Source organism: Anser brachyrhynchus (genome assembly GCF_964034855.1).
Source record: "Anser brachyrhynchus genome assembly, chromosome: W".
Lineage (NCBI taxonomy): Eukaryota > Metazoa > Chordata > Aves > Anseriformes > Anatidae > Anser > Anser brachyrhynchus.
Window position 1 is genome coordinate 25,071,022 of NC_137704.1, and position 17,818 is coordinate 25,088,839.

The 17,818-nt window shown below is 46.9% G+C and overlaps 1 long non-coding RNA gene across 1 annotated transcript in view; it reads right to left on the reverse strand.

The window, feature by feature from the left end:
- LOC308184842 overlaps positions 1 to 17,818 on the reverse strand; it is a 49,558-nt gene that overhangs the window by 18,263 nt on the left and 13,477 nt on the right. Inside the window, exons 9-11 of the long non-coding RNA XR_013942941.1 lie at positions 15,119 to 15,344; positions 5,969 to 6,054; positions 1,810 to 4,666 (exon numbers count right to left, since the gene is read on the reverse strand). This is a non-coding gene — a long non-coding RNA (uncharacterized lncRNA). The remainder of the gene's footprint in view (positions 1 to 1,809; positions 4,667 to 5,968; positions 6,055 to 15,118; positions 15,345 to 17,818) is intronic.

The window sequence follows — 17,818 nt, forward strand, 5'->3', positions numbered from 1 at the left end:
CCGTCTGAGCTCACCTATTTGCACTGATAACACAACAGCACGGCGTATTAATTGCAAACAGGAGGGAGACCGGAATACCAGCTGCTTGCTGCACGCGCCGATGGCCGGCCACCTCCCTGCTGTCAGCAGCTGCTGCCTCTCTTGCTACGGTTGGAAATCCTACGTAAAAGTGCCAGGGCAGAGACTTAGAAAAGCCTTTCCAGGGCAAACGCTCTCCCTGATGTGGGCTGGGAGCACCAATGCAAAGCAGGGAAATAGAAACAATAAAATATGTTAATTAACACTCTCGCTTACTGGAGAGCAGAGCTGGGCCCCAAGGGGCAGGCGACTTCGCAGCAAGCTTCATCTCTGCAGCACTGCTCCCTTCAGCTCCGAAAATCAGCGGTAGAAACCACTTTTCTTACAATTATCTGGAATATTCAAGATGTAATTTAACCCAGCCTCAGAGCTGCTCCCGTAGCCACCATCCCTCCGAGAAGCCCGGTGCCTCCCAGCGCGAGCCTGTAACTGCTATCTCCCCTCAGGTTGTTTTGTCTAGTCCTGAACACTTTGATTCGGGGAAAATGAAAACATCCCTGTCTGTTTTGAGCGACTTTTACTGGGATTTCATGCACAAGGACAATTCTGCAACACTCCTCTAAGTGACAACTGAGAGGACAATTAGTTTAACTGCAAGCAAGACCTCATTTTCCCCAGAATTTGGGAAGACTGTCTTTTTTTTTTTAATTACTGTTTCAATGCCAAGTGCAGCATCACTGCAAGCTGAGAGGATTAGCATTTACAGCCTGGAAGGGATTTTAATGGAGTAAATATTTTTAAGAGAAGGGAAAGAGCCTTTGTGGGAAAGTAAACTCACTGAGCTTCAAGAACTGGATGAAGGACAGAGAAGGGGACTTTGGGCTCTGCGAGATAACTGTGTCCCCCTCGCTATTCCCCAAAGGGAAACTTTTCCAGCCTGCACCTACTGGAAAGGCGATGGAGTACATGTGGGCACTGCATCTAGGACTCCCAGCTCTGTGGTCCCCCATACCCTGTCCTTCCTACCTAGGCACTGCAAAGCAAGAACCATAGAAGTTGCACCTACACTCTTAAATAAAACAGCCAAAAAATAAGTTCAAGCACTGAACCAGCTGTAATCCATACTAATAAACTGTTCACGTTTCCTAGAAAGTTTTTTTCCCATGCACAACATGGATAGGACTGAGCCCAGCTGGGCTACCAGCACCCACGGCCAGACTGCCATCACCCAAAGCTGTCCTCCAGCAGCCTTCACACCACGGATGCATGCACCCCCTCAGGGAAGCACTGCAAAAAGTCCCAAATTCCCTGCTAAGCTGCTGCTGAACATATATCCAAGCTGTGTGCATGCAGGCTCCCCAGTCCTCATTCCCCTGAGCTCCTTAAAAAAGGAAAGAATCCCCCTAGCAAGCCTCTGTGCACAGATCCCTCCATTACACAGCGTGCTGTTACTTCTTTGCATCCTCATTTCATCACAAGAGAGACACTGAAGCAACACCTCTTACAGCATCGAACTGTCTTCTGAGAAAATTAGTGTGTGTCCTATTGCTTGAGTCATGCAAGTCTGGCCTGAATAAAATAAGAAACATAGTTGGATGTAGAGGTTTACTTACAGAAGTTTGCTCGTTTGGATGGCTATATTCAATTTGTGTACGAGCAGCCCAGTTATTTGCATTAGAAAACCTACTACTGCAGCCACGCAAGAACAGATGTTGGTAGTCATTCTTGGATTGCTGCACGCAGTATAACTGACATCAACTTTGAGAAACAACTCAGCTTTCTAGAAAGTACCTGTGGGAGAAGGAAAAGCCCCAGCAGCTGAAAGAAGAGAGAATTCCTCCTTTGCTTGGGGTCTTCAATGTGAAGGGTTTGTCGACATGCCCAGTTTCCATCATCTCTCTGGATCTTTCAAAGGGCGATTACAAAACACGAGAGGATGAGTTTGTGAAACTGCAGCACTCGCCGGGAATACCTCACTTTGCAAAGCATGTTCAGATCAATTTCTGTAAGAGTTTACTACAGTCACAGTTAATTAAATCCTTTTGAATATGCTGGTGTGATACACAGGAGATGAAGGACGCGTTGCTGCTCCTGCATGACGTCAGGAAGTTCATGCCACGATCCCACACAACGCTGGGAGGGGTGCATTCACACAGCTTGCTGCGAGGGATGGCTGATCCGCTGCAAAAGCAAGAAAAGTAATAACAGCTAAATGGAGGAATCAAGCATCTTGTCATTTAAGATCCTTTTTCTCGACACTACCGAGAACGGCCCTCTCATGCTGCAGGAAATTATCTTTATTCTGAGCAGACTTAATTTTTTCTCCCCTCCTTTTCACAAAAAAAAAAAAAAGATCAGGGAGAGGAAGAGAGAGCAAGACAAGGCAAGCAAAACACCTCCTGTTTTTTGGGGAACCAAGATCCCCTTTGACCATATCAGGACAACCTCAGGAAAAGTACATACCAGGTTGGGAATATTTTGCAGGTGGAGTCATAATCAACTGAAACCCAAAAAGCTCTCTCGGCATCCTGTTTTCACAAGCACGGCCAAGATTCCTGCTTTGACTTGATCCTGAGCAAGCAAGCCAGCCCATCCCTGCCAGATGCCAAGGCAGGTTGTTCTGTTATCAACCGACAGCAGTTCGGTGACATGATCTTTTCTTTATTACTGTGGGTTAGGTTGGACGCACCATCGTTTGGAACACCAACAGAAGACTTTAAAACCCCCCGAACATACCCTTTCCCCCCAACCCCTCTTTTGTATTTGTGATAGTGGTATTTGCTGTCGGAGCGCCCACCCTGAAATATGCTTTAATAAAATTAGTGCTTATTACATGTGGAGTCAGCTTTTAACGTCACATAAGCCAAGCCTGAAAGCAATTCTTGGGCTCTCCATGAAATCCCCTTGATCCCCGTGCTAAAAGGCAGCTATTTCCAGATGATACAAAGCACCTGTCTAACAGGGGGGTTTGGGGCAAGAAAATCCCATGCTCCAGCCAAAACAGCGGGAGGAACTTCTGCACTGTTGAACTGAATTCCTCGGTTGGCCACGTAGGCTAGATTACACGTTAATGTCATGCTTTGAGAAAAAATTCATCATTAAAGCATCCGAGTGAATTCCTGATCATCACCAAGTCAGGAGGAGGCATCCCCTGCTCCTGCTCCAGGCACACATGCAGCACAACCACCTTTCTCTGTGGCTATAAAGGGTGAGAGTTCAGCTGGCACACCAGTTACGAGCATAATTACGATCCTTGGAAGAGAGAGGAGAGTCTAAAGGTTGGCCATGCCTCTAAGCAAGTCAAGGTACCTGCTTGCAGGGGAGACCTTTGAGCAAACCTCAGTGAAGTCCAAGATGCTCCTTGAGTCTCTTGCATCGACATGTAAAACATCCCAGAAATTGCTTCAGAGAAGAGAGGACCTTGGTGCTGCTCTGGATAAACTGCTTGAAGTTATTTAGGGACCTGTTCTGCTCACAGTTGCACAATTTGATTTAATACTTTATCCAGAGCCAGTTCCTAGCTGTGACTGATCACAGAAAAGTTACAAAATAAGTCATATTTGCAAGGTAAAATTCAGCTGACGTCTCCCCTTCCTGTCTTCCCAGCATGACATAGCCTTTACTCATGGACTCGATTACTCCTAACCTACACATCTGACCCCATCCATCATCTGCAGGATCATTCAGAAAGCATCCCGACCCCACAGCGTCCCACTCCAAGCAGCCAAATGCCTCCAGCCACTGTCCTGCAGGGTTCGAGCGGCGCAGAGAGCATCCAGCACGTCGCAAGGGCCACACACTGCACTGCCAGCACCTGGGGATGTCTCTTATGGGACAGAGTACATGAAAAAGCAGACAAAAGTAGGACTCGGAGCAGAAAAGAGGCTTGAAATTCTGTTGCCAAAGCATGGAATAAAACATCCAAAGGCTGAGGCACTGTGATCCAGCTGAAGCACCTGCCTCTGGGCCCGGCTCCTCTGAAGGACGGAATTTAGGAAGCAAATCTGAGTGTCCTTGACTGTCTGGATTTTGTTTCTGTGCTGTTACAGACGCAGTGCCAAGATTCGGAGCTGTACAGACTGAACGGAGAAGGGGCTTGCTAATCCCAAGCGTTCAAAGAGGATGAGTCAGGCCCTCGAAAACATCACAAAATCAGAAAACAGAAACAGTTCCCTTGTGACGTTCAAACGCCTGGGGCACGTTTGCTTTGCGGTCCGCAGAATTCCCCTGCTGTGGCGAGGAGCAGCCGTCATTTCAAACAAAACCCTGAAATTTTGACAACGTTACCGAAATCCAGCTCGTGGGACCCCAAGAAAGAAACCCCTGGGAGGTCGTGGAAGCGATCACACCACCAGACGGGGTGATACTGCTGCAACAGGGGGTCTGAGCCTCTCAGCAGGACGAGGGATGACACAGCAGGATGGAGACACCACCGTGGTCCACCACAAGAGAGCAAAAACAAATATTTTGCAGGTCACCGAGTCATAGTCACCTCACTTAATCTTAGGCTGCTGGAAGTTTGACACACAAGTCTCAGCGAGAGGTTTCTTGCAGTCAGAGGAGATAATGGGCACTTCAGAAGATGACTTAACTTGTGTTTATCGTTTTCCTTAGGGAAGGATGAACACGCCTGGAGAATCCCTCCTGGCTGCAGAGGAAAAAAACAATTAACATTGGAGTTCACATTTTTCCTACCCTCACTTTATTCCCCGCTCAATGTCAGCAGCCGCCCTGAAAAGATTAAGTTCTTCCAAGCACTGTCAGCTGCAAACCCGTTAGCTTGTATTTTTGTTTTAAATGACACAAGGACACGAAGGCGTGATTCCTCCTGCATTTCCAGCAGGAAATATCTGCAGCCCTACAGCTCTGAAGCTGCAGACTAGGCACGCTTCTGATCTCTACCAGCTTTAATCCCAATTATCGACTGTTGCTCCATAATCTGCCTACCAGCAGCTCCTATCTAAGAGAAGCCAAAATAATACAAAACGCAGAAGGAAAGTTGGTGGGCAGAGCTGGCCAGGAATGTTCTCCCTGCCACCCTTGAAGTTGTGTAGGTTTTTGCTTAAAGCCACTCTTTGTAGGGAGAGAGAAAATCCTAAAGGACCCTGGGAGTTAGAGTTTTTAAGTCTACAGTCAATTTGTTGTTCTTCTGTTTCCCCGAATTTGTCTTTCTGTGAACCAAAACCACATTTTCTCCTTCCTATCTCTCAGGTGTTCCTGTTGTCATTTACCGGCAGTGACAAACGGTGAACTTTTTACATTCCGGCTTCTTAGAAAAACAGAAAAATCGAGCTTCTGCTAGGGATGTGCAGCCACTCGGCCTGCGCACAGGAGGAAAATGTCACCAACTAAGTATTAAGCGTCTCATCCAGGTGGACATTTAAACCCAGCTAATCCATCCAACAACGAAAGAGGGGAGGCAGGAGCAGAGAAGCCACTCCCGGAGGAGTTTGCTGCTTTTAGGGCCGGACAGCCCAACTTTCGCATCCAGCCCCAAATTCTTTTTTCCCTGTGGTGTGGCAGCTCAAGCAGACGAAGCTTTCAAGGACAACATCCACTTCTGGCAAAAATATTTGATATAAACATTAGCGAGCCATTTTGAAGGAAGAGGGGACAGTGTTTACTGTCGCCGAGCAGTAGGACAGATGAATAAAAGCATTTTCAAGCATGTTCAGCTGAGAACTGCTGCAGGAGAAGTACCGCTCGTTCACGAAGCCTTTGTAGGCCAAACATCAGCCCCCTCTCACCTGGTGCTGCCTGCACACTCTTGCTTCACAGGGGAGGAGCTGTTAGAAGATTTTAAGACCCCTGATAATTAATTCCGTCTTTTTCTGAAGTGTTTCTGCGAACACTGGCCCTTCACCTGCTCCCCCCATGCCACCTTCCTCTCGCCCACGGCCTGGGGAGAGCTCGTGCTCAGAGCAAACACAACCTTGTGCTGACTGCTTACAGAGCAGGTAGGCCGTTCAGTTCTGGTTTTGGAGGTACACGTGGCGTACGCTCAGCCTCAGGCTTGCTCAGGAAATTGCCTTGCATCTAGAAGGAAAAAAAAAAAAAAAAACCCACACAACTCACCACCACAAATCAACCATCCGCAGAACATAAACCAGGGCACCGACGTGAGGCAGCTCTATCAGCACTTACCGCAGCGAGTGCTTCCTGAAACTTTAAACGTTTCAACAACGCGAGGGCTTTTGTCTTTCATAAAAGAAATCCGGTGCTGTAAATTAGCCAGCTCTCCAGGAAACATGACAGAAATCCGCTCACCCGTACCGACCTCCAGGGTTCAGCCCATAAAACCGAGAAGCTTTCCTTGTCAATAAGAGGAACTAAAAAGCTGAGTGTCTCTCAGACGTTTTTAGGGAACAAGGTCACCTCGCGGCCCACCGTGATGTCACCGCAATAAGAGAAGGTGTTTTGGGAAGGGCTGGACAGATGACAGGGCTGGGAGGGAACGGGTGACCAAAGCATGCCTGTCCCTCCTGGCCTTTAGGTGTTTTAAGGACAAACCCCAGCAGCAGCCCCAAAATCCTATTGGTAAGGCTCCGTTAGCTACCCATAACCTCAGCTCTGCAGCATCAGAGGCTCTTTTCCAAACAGAACAGCACCTCTACCTTCATCTTTTTTTCCTTCCCCCCCTCATGTCCCCATTTCTTGTGAAGCCTAGAGGCAGGTAACTGCTTGTAAGCCAACCCATAGCCAAGAAGGCAGCACAAAATTATCCTCAATTCCTGCAGAATTGGGGCAGGTGGCCACTAAGAGCAACGCCCTTTCCCTTGTGCGCTTGGGCTGGCAAATAACCTTTAATTCTAGGAAATTTCAGTGCGTGGAAACACAGATATCCCTCCCATTTCGCGTGGTTGTACCAACAGAGGGTATAACTTGGGGCTGCGGGGAAAGACAGATGGATTTCTCCCTGCAGAGTCACCTCTAGGGACATAGTTTAAAAAGCAGGTAGATGTTATGAACAACTCGGATCATTTCAGTGCTTAAATTATATCTTCCAGTGGGAAAGTCCATTTTTTTCCCACAGTTTTGGGGAAAGTACCATCATCCTGTAAGACTCTCCAGCACGCATCAGCTTCTTAATAGTTGTTTTTATCTGAAAAACTCTTTTGCTTCCTGTTTTGTCTACTCTGGTACTTGGGGCTTTATGCAATACTATAAATCAGCGACGGTCTCCAGCTATGAAACGTGGGCTATCAACGATGAAAGCAGACACATAGACTTCACTTGACTTTGTGACAAGATAGTTTTCTAAGACTTATTTTCTTTACCTGCTCCTTTGCATAAAAGACTTTTAGATTTAGAGCTTAGTGATATGGTTTAGTGGAGGACTTGTTAGTGTTAGGTCAGAGGTTGGACTAGATGATCTTGGAGGTCTCTTCCAACCTAGGTGGTTCTGCGAAGCCCACATGTGCCCTCAGTACCCTCATGGGATCTCCAAGCGCCACGTCAGAGGCAGCAAGTGGGCCCAGAGACTTGACTCTGACCCTAAAAAACATCCTCGCCAAACAATAGAAAAGCCAGATAATAAAAACAGGAAACCACAAGTGGTTTCACCCGTGCTAAGTTAAGCTGTTTAAAAAAAGTCATACCCTGATGTGTTTTGTGAGATGGGCTAGCCTGGCACCCTCTGGATCCCAGCTGCTTTGTCTGCCACCATGCCTCGAGGTATCCTACGCTTTCCAGAGCATCACCATCAGCTCCCAGTCAGTTTTTCCAACGCTGAAGAAATCTTCTTGTTTTGCTGTTGTTGACAACCCCAGCTTGCAGCCAAATCTCCCTCCAAGCAATCTGGCTAATTGACAGGAAAGGATGAACTTCTCAAGGACCTCTGTCCCAAGGGAATTTGGACAATCACCCCAGGAGGAGGCCTTGGAGCTCTGAAGACTCCCTGAAGCCCCCATCCACTAGCAAAGAGATCACCGGGTTCTGGGTGATCTGCAGAGCCCAAAAGCTGCCACAGAAACACTGACAAACAGCATCACCTACCAGGGAGAGTAGGGGTGGCCCCTTGGGTAAACAAGGGCCTTAATTCTGCTGCGTTTTAGAAGAAGGAAACCAAAGGAATTCACCATCATCTGAAACTAGAGGGAGGAAATGAGAGGTAAAGGTAAGTGTAACCTGGGAGAAAAACACTTTGGGATCTCCAGGAAACACAAGGACCTTGTGTTTGCTTCTCATCAGGAAAACTAAAGATCTAAACAGCCACTGTACTTAAGCTAAATCAGTTATTATACAAGTATTGTGTGTTGGAATGGGACCCCCAAGTTTTGTTTCAGTGATGCCTCTGTCTCTCTTCCTTCCTCTTTCCTTCCTTCTTCTCTTCCTCTTTCCTTCAGCAAAGCAGGAAAGAAGAAAAAGAGTCCCATAGTCAGCAATGCCTCACATTTAAAAAAAAAAAAAAGAGACAAACATTTTCAATAGCATTTTCTACCTTTCTTTTGTCTACAGTTCTGCTGGAGTTGGGTCCACAGAGAAGACTCCATCCCCAGAGATGCCTAAAGCTAAGACAAGCAGTCACACGAGCTGACTGAGATCTCACACCATGGCCATCCCTGCTTGAGGCGGGGGTGGATCATTCTCCTCTGGAGCTACACCCAACCTAGTTTACTCAGTGATATATTACGCTGCAGGGTCTCAAACACCTTTGTGAAGAGGACGCTGATGGGAAACGTTGTTCCACCTTGCTCTAGCTGTCTCCAAAGCATCTTGTCTACAACCAGGAGAAGGAGGGCATTTCCAGAGGGATCGTCCCAACATAAATATCACTACGCGAGAAGATACCTAGTTCAATATGAGTTCAAGAAGAGGGTTTGTCCCCGTGTTAAAAAAAAAAAAAAAAAAAGAAAAGCACAAAAAAATAGGCTGATCAGTTCCTTAAGCTCTCTCTCTAATACCTATGGAGAAGGTGGGATGACTAACTTGCACCACTTTCCTTCTTCAGCAGCCAAGATGGTGAGACACAGCTCACCTACACAATAAAGAACAGATCAAAGACTGCTATATCGTAAATAGAATTTGTATCTAATAACACGATGCTGCAAAACAGGAAAAACACGCAAAGGATTTCACGCAAGGGTGTGCCTTAACTCCCCAGATACTCAGAGATGGATCGTTTGTATGAAGAATACAGCACGCTAAGAGATTTGGTAATGTACAGTGCTCCTGGGACCCCAAATGAGGAAATGATCTCATGTTTTATCTTCAAAAAGTCCCAGCTCTTCAGTTCTGTAAAACTTCTGCAATCTGTTGTCTTCATTCCTATCCCAGCGCAAAGATAAATCTGCTTTTGTAAATATATTTAGATGAAAAAGAGTCTATCGAATTATTATTCTATTAACATTGAGCTTCAAGCTATCGCTCATTTTAACAGCATGCATACATATTTTCATGAACTGGCTTCAAAAATCAAAGATTATTCTGAATACATTTAAACCGACAGTAAGAATTACTTTAAATGATAAAGGGAAATTTGGAGAAATGAACCACAGGTTTGAAGACTAGAAGCGTTCACACTACGATAATAAAAAAATCACTTCCCCCAACATTTGTTTAAAATTAATAATTTAAGTATTCCTTCCTTATTTCCATCCAAGAAAGTCGTATGTTCTCTGAGATTAACATACAGATGCACGAAGCTATTAAAAAAGCTATTAAAATAGGTAGACAAGCATTAAGAAATAAGTGAATAATTCACAATAACTTGGTTCCCAAACACTATACTTCCCAATTCCATCAACACTCCAACAGTTCCATTGAACACCTTTAGACAGAAAATATTTCTCAAACCAGTTTAGTAACTGCACAGAGCAATCTCTCTAAAAATAAAGATCCCTTAGCTCATTTATGAGTATAACACTCTCAAAAAAAGTCTCTAAAGATTGAGGAAAAAAATACATCAATGCCTCTATTCCCTAGTTTGCAACCACAATCTGTCAGAAACTAATGAAATGCAAGAGACCCTAATTACCAGTTTGGGATTGCAAGTCTTGAGCTACACAAAGCTAATATTCAACCACACTCTTTGTATGGAAGAAACAGCAAAATCCCACCACAGCCAAATGAGCAGACACCCAGAGAGCTTCTTCTATCTATACCTCCATCAACACCAGCATGTTCTCCTCCTTCTCCTCTCCAAAACCATGACTTCTACTAACCACAACGTAGGCTCATGAAGAAAATCAACAGAAATAAGACACCTTTTTTTCCAAAAGCGGACATTTCATCTGGAAGCCAAGGCAAAGACCACCTTCTACACCACTGCGTAGCTTGAAGATCCTGCTTCACCACCACCCAGCCTCCTGCTGCTCCTCTAGCACTGCTACAACCCCACTGCCCAACCCATTACAACACTGAGGGGGACACAACCTCAGTCATTAACCCTCCCAGCTGATGGGTTAATTAGCATCGCTTGTGATTGCATTCTGTCAGCAGTAAGAGCACTTGTCCCTATGGCCAGGGCCCCCATCTACACAGAAACCAATGCAAAGTTGTTGCACTTGGGTGGTGGTTTTACTACAGGGTTATCTTTACTTCTATTTTCCACCTCCGTACCTGAGCTGAAACGACACCTGAACACATTGCGCTGAGCTTGGTGAGCTCAGTGCTGTTCCTGCATCCAGAGGTGTGTGATGAAGTGCATTTGTCATGTCACATCTTCAGCATTATTTTTTTTTTCAGAGTTTTTTGATTGCTTTTGGATTTCTGAAGCAAAGCTACATATCTCCTCCTGAAAGAGAGGCTCTTCTCACTTGGGAGAATTTGGTAACGAATTGCAGATGTGTTCAAAAACAATCCACCAGCGCTTCCCCTTGCAGGTGAGCTGCATCTTTCAGTGCAAATTCTGAAGATGTTCTCAGAAACAAAGGACACCTGCAGGCAAACTACACTAGGGAGCGGAGAGCTGCTTTACGCTGAGATAAGACACTTGATGTGGGAAGCAGCGGTGATTTATGGGCTGCTGAGAATGTCCTGGTTTGTATCAGTTAAGAGAGTTCCAGCAATTGGTGATGGAGCAAGTAATTGTCTGTGTGTTTCCTCCCCTGGCCAACTTCTCGCAGGTATCCACAGCAGCTGCATCGTTGCACAAATTGGGTGATGAGGAAACGTGGCTTCTAGATGAAAGTGAAAGCTCTGACTCACTCCTTAGGGTTAATTGATAACTGAGGTAATCCACCTGGAACTAACTGTTAGCTGGCTTCCTGGTGTTATTAGGCAATTTTCATTAACAAAAAAAAATAGAGAGAGCTCTCCACTGAAAAACTGAAAATAGGGTAGCATGGAGTCCATCCATCTGGCCAAAGACATGACAAGACCTAAAGTCATCTTCAGTTCCACTCTAGATAAAGTCTCGTGATGACTGCAGGCGGTGGAAAGGTTCCTACGTGTCCTACAACATTTTCCATGATGCAACGTGGTGTGATGGTGGCTGCTTTTGCAACAGAAAGTCTAAAGGGGGTTTTGATCTCCAACCCGTCTTTGAAGACCCATCTTGGGTCTTCAGAGACCCATCTTGGGTCTTCTTTGAAGACCCATCTTGGCAGTTCAGAACATTTCCTAATATCAAAGTATACAAATCAGTCCACCCTTACCGTGATTTTAACTATAAGGACAACACAAAGAACATGGGAATTAGGTTAAGTTACGCTACAATCAATAAACTTAAGCACATTGTTGAAATAAATTCAGTAGAGGTAGGATATGAATGATTTTCCTGGCATGTGTAAAATACCAGCTTACCAAAAGGACAGGGGACGAGACTGATGTCAGTGTTTCCATTTTGGGAAAAGTAGTTATGTCACAATTACATTTATTTTTTCCATCCTACGTCTATCATCCCTTCTAAGTCTCCTATCTGCACAGTAAAGATGACACAGATGTTAATACGTCCATGCTGACCTCACTTTAAATTCATTCAAAGATGACTGGTTTCCGTTCTGGAGAAGCACAGATGTTTGATCTCTTTTCTTGCACAGATCGTCCAGGAAGATGGTAAAGGAGAAAAACACTAATGTTTACGAGTACGTTACATTTTTGCAAGGGCAGAGCATCATTCACATCAGACAGCAATGAACTAAAACCATCTTTGTTTCAGACTTCAAATGGAAACGTAAAACAAGTTGAGTCAATGGTAATCCCATGGAAACAAAATGCAACTCTCATCCCCAATCCTTTGGGTTTAGAGATACAAATCGTTCACCCGGCACGGGACTGCGAGGGGTGAGCCAACACACAGCTCTGAATCCGACAACAGACTTCCTCCGTTCTTATTTATTAACATCAGATGAGTACGTCAGGATAAGCATGACTTTTTCCGAGGTACCATTCATCCTTTCCCTTTGCTGGAAGGAGCCCAGAACTACGCAGTGCGTATCAGCTCTTGCCCATTCCTAGGATATTTCATCGCGCTCCAGAGAAATGTACTTAGGCATCATCCTCCACTTCAAGCACGTGCAGGATCACGCTACAAAGCGCGTGGTGAACTCCTTGCCCAGGCCGTATTTCCCCAAAGGACAGCTCAGATTCATCTCTTCTCTCTCCTACTGCCAAGAATGGAGGTGAGACGTAGTGGATGCAATATCACACACATTTGGGGCACATTAGCTGGGGTCACCCAAGGTGCACGGTGCAATCTGTGGTCAGTTTTCCTCTCCTGTCTGCACAAATCCAGGTTAATCCTTGCGTGGATTACGCTCTGTAACTGTAATGACCAAATTTCAAGCCGCGATGACAAGAGGTGTGTCCGCACCGCACAGTTCTCCTCTCTGAGGCTGAAAGTTTGCGATTAAATGAGGAAATAAACCACCACAATGCATGTTTTGAAGCTCCACAGTTTGCTCTGTGGCTCTTCTTTGTACAGTATTTGCCTTCAGCCGCGAGGCAGAGATGGTCACCACGTCCCGACGCTGCCTGCGACATGGGGCCCTGCCTGCCCTCCAGCTCAGAAAGATTTATGAGCCCTTCCTTCAATCTCACAAGCCTTCATTTGCACCCTTTAACCTCCCCTGAACCCGCAGTGAGTCAGCACAACTTGTCTGCCAAGGCAAGATTGATGCGCGGCTCTGGAGCAGATAAAGCCTGCCCCTGGGTCAGCCAGGAGGGGTTTTGGCCATATTATTGCTGTCCCTTCTCCCGTCCCATGCCCCCGGAGAAGAAGGGAGTTCAGGCCCTGCCTGAAGATGCTCCGCCTGACGTTGCCTCGCTGACCCTCCCAAGGCAAGCCAAGGTCACGGCACAACTCTGCTGCTCAGAACCAAGTTTATCTTCCAGCCTCTTTGCACAAATCTTGTCCCACAAGTGTTTTTGGGGCCGCTGGAGTTTTCTTCCAAAGGGGAGGAAAACACGAGCGCTGTCAATTGGCACGTACGAGTGAGAACGCGGCTGGCAAAACTATTTTCCCTGGGGTCCTGGCCCAACCCTTCCCACATGGTCACATCCCGACTCCCAAAAGTCTCCCAGAATAGATAAATACAAATAAAAACCATGCCTAAATTTGACGCTGTATTGTGCTTTGGGGGGGGTAGGGGTCAGCAGCGAGAGTGAGCTCTCCCATGAACCGATAGAGCCACAGACCTTGATCTGGGAAGTCAAACCTACCACCTTAAACCACTTTATTTCTCAGAAGTTGCTCTGCAAATACATCACGGCCTTCACGTCGAAGCAGCACTGCCTACCAATGCCACGGCATCAGATGCGGCTTCTTTTATCCCCAGCAGAGGAGGGCTGGGGGCTAACGCCTGAAAGGATGCTTTTCTTTGGCGACGCCGACAGTTTCCTCAGCAGATTTCTCCCCCAGCCCCCTCCCACCCTAACCCACTTTCACAAAGGAAAAAAAAAAAAAAAAAACACATAAATGGCTCCTGTAGTGTCTGCAATGTAAAGAATTAGCTGAATGGGAAGAAATGAAGCATGGTCTTTATGTCCTAGTTACAGTCAGTGCAAACATTGCCGCTAATCCCTGTTGTTGGAGGGGACTGGGGAAGAGGCACAGATAGATCCCACTGGGAACATTTTGTCTTCCTCAATCTACACTTGAGATCACATTTTTTTTGCGTAATAAGATTGAGCTGTATTAAGAGGCCTGTGTAAAACGTAAAGCTGGGGGGGATATTGTTCGCGGTTTCTTCCACCAACTGTAACACCTACAATCTTCATGTGCAGGGAGGTCTTAGCAACCCATTCATTTCGCAGGAGAAAAAGAAAGCTATTCATTCCCTGCAAATCCCCTTTTGCCATGGCAACCCCCCCCCCCTTCCCACCCCTTGCACACAACAGTTGCGCGCAGGGGCCGCTTAAAACAACACAACAAAAAAACAAACCTTCGCCCATCCCGCGCTGACAGTTCTTGCTTTGCATTTTCTGGCCGCCTCCAGCCCCTGCTCCAGAGCGGGACTAACCCAGTAACGGGGGGAGAGAAGGGACAGAAGCGATGCTGTCATTTTATTTCATCCCCCTGCCACCCCTGGTGGTATCATACCGGTGTCCCCAAACAGGACCATCCAGGAGATGGCATGTCCTGTCCCCCCCGTGAGGGTGGTCGTGCCACGGGGACAACATAGGACACTTATTTCTGTTCTTTGTGCCAAGGAGAGGGTTTTGGTGTGCCAAACCCCCCAGTAACTGAGTAGGATCAGCCCTGTTTGCTGCTGTGCCTTCCACAGGAACGTGCCCATGGCCTCATCCCAAGAGCTGCTGGGGGCCAGCCCAGATCCCACAGGTCTGGGGACCTCCAGCCATCCTTGGACACAAGTCCCATAGCTCACAGCTGCAAACAGCAACTCCAGTTTGTGGTAACCCTCTAAAAGCTCCACGAGCAACAAAGCTGTGTTCAGGCTGCTGGGGAAGCCACAGGGGATGCAGGGGCCTTCTTGGTATGACAGCTTCAGCTCAAGGTCTCCCTTCTGCCTCTCCGCCTCTCTCCTTTCCTCACGTCCCAGCCCTTTGGAGCCGTTAGACCTGCAGGGAGGGCTGGGATAAAGGAACAAGATTCCACATGGCCGAGGGTTTTTGGGACACCTACGTTTTGGTCTTGCACTCAGACCACATCTTGAGTTACAACTTCAATCAGGGCAACCGAAAGAAAGAGATAAATGACCTGCCACTGTCTCACTGGAGGAGAAACTCTTCCCAGAAGGTGTGATTCCTCCTGTTACCCTGAACAAGGACTGATGTTCTGGTACCGGAGTCTCATTTAGCAAGAAATGAAGCAGAGAAATGCCAATCAAAATCCAGTGCTGAGACGACAAGACCTCCTCAGTGTGTCTTCAGTTTTGCTGCATCACCACATCCAACACCTCTGCCGACACCAGTGCTTCCCACAGCTGAAAAACACATCAATTTCTGGTTAACCTGAAATAACATTTAAGAATAAATAAGGGATTTGATGCACAACCGCAATTTCATTAAGAAGAAGAATTAAGAACTGGTTTTGATTGAGAATTAACAATTTGTTTTATTTTTTATAAATGTAGAGGGAATGCAAAACGTCAGGAAATAAATTAAGTCTTTGCACCAGGCATTTTTAGAAGAAATCCCAGCAATACCACAGATTTTAGCCTGCGCTTTATTGTTGACTGAGGTAAACGAAGCCCTTCCGGTGACGCAGACTTTTCCCCACTACGTCCTGGGCATAAAACCTTTCCTCTCCCAGGCTGGCCAGTTGGTCACACCACAGCCTGTTAACGTGTAGATATTTTTAAACACCCTCCAGAACCTTTGGCAAATGACTCCGCGTGGGTTTTTCCAAGTACACAACTGATTTCCTGATTTTTAGTGGTTCTCCTCCTTCAAGAGTTTATCATCTCTGCAGGACACCTCTGCCTTCCCAGAAGATCCAGCACATAGCGGGGTCTATCCCAGCTGCAGCCAAAAAAAATAAAAAAAAGGAATTTGAGAGCCAGTGGCAGCTCCTGTCTTCAGAAAGCAAGTTGTCTGTTCCTAAAAACGCCATCCAATTCAGCTGAACGGCACTTTGCTGGACCGTACTCCTCTGCATCCCCGATAATGAGCTTTTGCGATGGCTTGCTTGGATGTCTAGAAGTTAGTCGAGATGAAGCCCACCGAAAAGCCTCCCCAGAAATAAATCCTTTGGTGACAGACTTTGGCTCACAGGACACACCGCAACCGCGGGGCTGGGGTGAGAAAAGGGAGGAAAAGCAATCCAAAGGCCCCTTCACTCTCAAATTTGCGCTCAGAAGGCCCTGACATGAGTAAAGGCAGATTAAAAAGTAAGCGGCTGTAGAAATTACAGCTCCCAGCTGTCTGGCCCGCCTCTTCCCCCCACAGCGTCCCCGTGTACATGGCACAGACAGCCTGGCTCAAGCAGCAGCTGTTAAACCACTGGAAATTTCACAGAGATTTGGGCTTTCTTTCATATGGGAAGCGTAAGCTGCAGCTGTTGAGCAGCTGCTCCGTGGGAGCTTAACCACCAGCGCGGCAGAGCCGGGGACGCTAGCACAAGTACCTGGGAAGCAGGAGCAGCCAGAGCACCCCCTTTGAACCTGCCTGCATCTGAAGCTCGGGGCTTGGTCCTCGGTCCACACCCGAGCTTCATTTTGGCTCAGGAACGTGCTTCTTGAAGCTTCTCTTGCTGAGATGTCCTCTGCTTTGGCTCCCAGATGAAACCCAAAGGGAAGGTGCGTTGCAGAAGTGCTCCGATGCCTTCACGGATCTGTTCCACCTCTCCTCATCCTGGGAGTCCCCAGAGCATTCAAGAATGGGATATTTGGATATCTCCAAACGCTTCTCACCTAACGAATCCTCAAAACCTTAAACACTGATGATCATTTGGTGTTTGTTAGGCTCCTCAGTACTGAAACGAAGCCTTGGGTTCATCACAGGGCATTCAGGAAAGACACGCCAGTGCAGAAGCTCGGACCACGTCTCTGGGGGGTGTAGGACCAGGCTGCAAGGGAATATCTCCTTGTTTGGACATTCAGACTTGATACCCACTGAAATTCTCCTTTTCTGGAGAGATTCAGCTGCTGACAACAAGCACAACCCCTGGGCAGCTGTGTCACCGTTCAACGTTACCTCCGCTGGTGTTATCAACAGCGTATGGCTGCATGGGAGCTGCAGGGACCCCATTTGCTCCTTTAAGCCTCATTAAAAGCAAATTGGCTTCAGCACCTGGATGAACGCTGCCTTTCGACTTCAAAAGCTGTGCTGAAACAAAAGGTTGTATTGTTACGCAAAGGGCCACAGCCGTGCCCAAACAAACAGGCTCAGATGTCCCTCAACAAAAGCAGAATTGTTGCCTCTGTTGTTGGGACTTGCAGCTCCCGAAGTCCCCGAGCTGCCCGAGAGGGCCGGCCCCAGCCCCATGCTGCTGTTCCACACCAGCTGGCCTTCTCCCACCCACTGGGGCTCGACGCTTCCTATCCGTTCTCTGTGCCTTCCTCCGACACAAGAAGATGCTCAGGTGCGGCTGTCCGAGGGTCCAGTGATAGAGTCAACAGATGAAGTATGACCATTGATTTATAACGTCAGCTTCTTGATCAAAAACTGTCAATGCTCCACCATTTCCAGTGGAAAAACCTTTGGCATAATCATAAGTTCTCTTAATTTTACTATAGCCTCCATATCCACTCCAGACAGGTAAAGAAAAGCCAGCAGAACATCAGCAAAATCTCTCTTTAGAAGAAGAAACTAAGTAATTTCTGTACATTACTCTTCTTACAAAGAGAGCTCCAATTCATCTCATCCACTGATCCCATAAGCAGCAGGGAAGACCTTGTCATCCCACTGCTCTCAAAAAGGAACTGCGTAAAAGCTGGAGACAAAAATCAGATTGCTC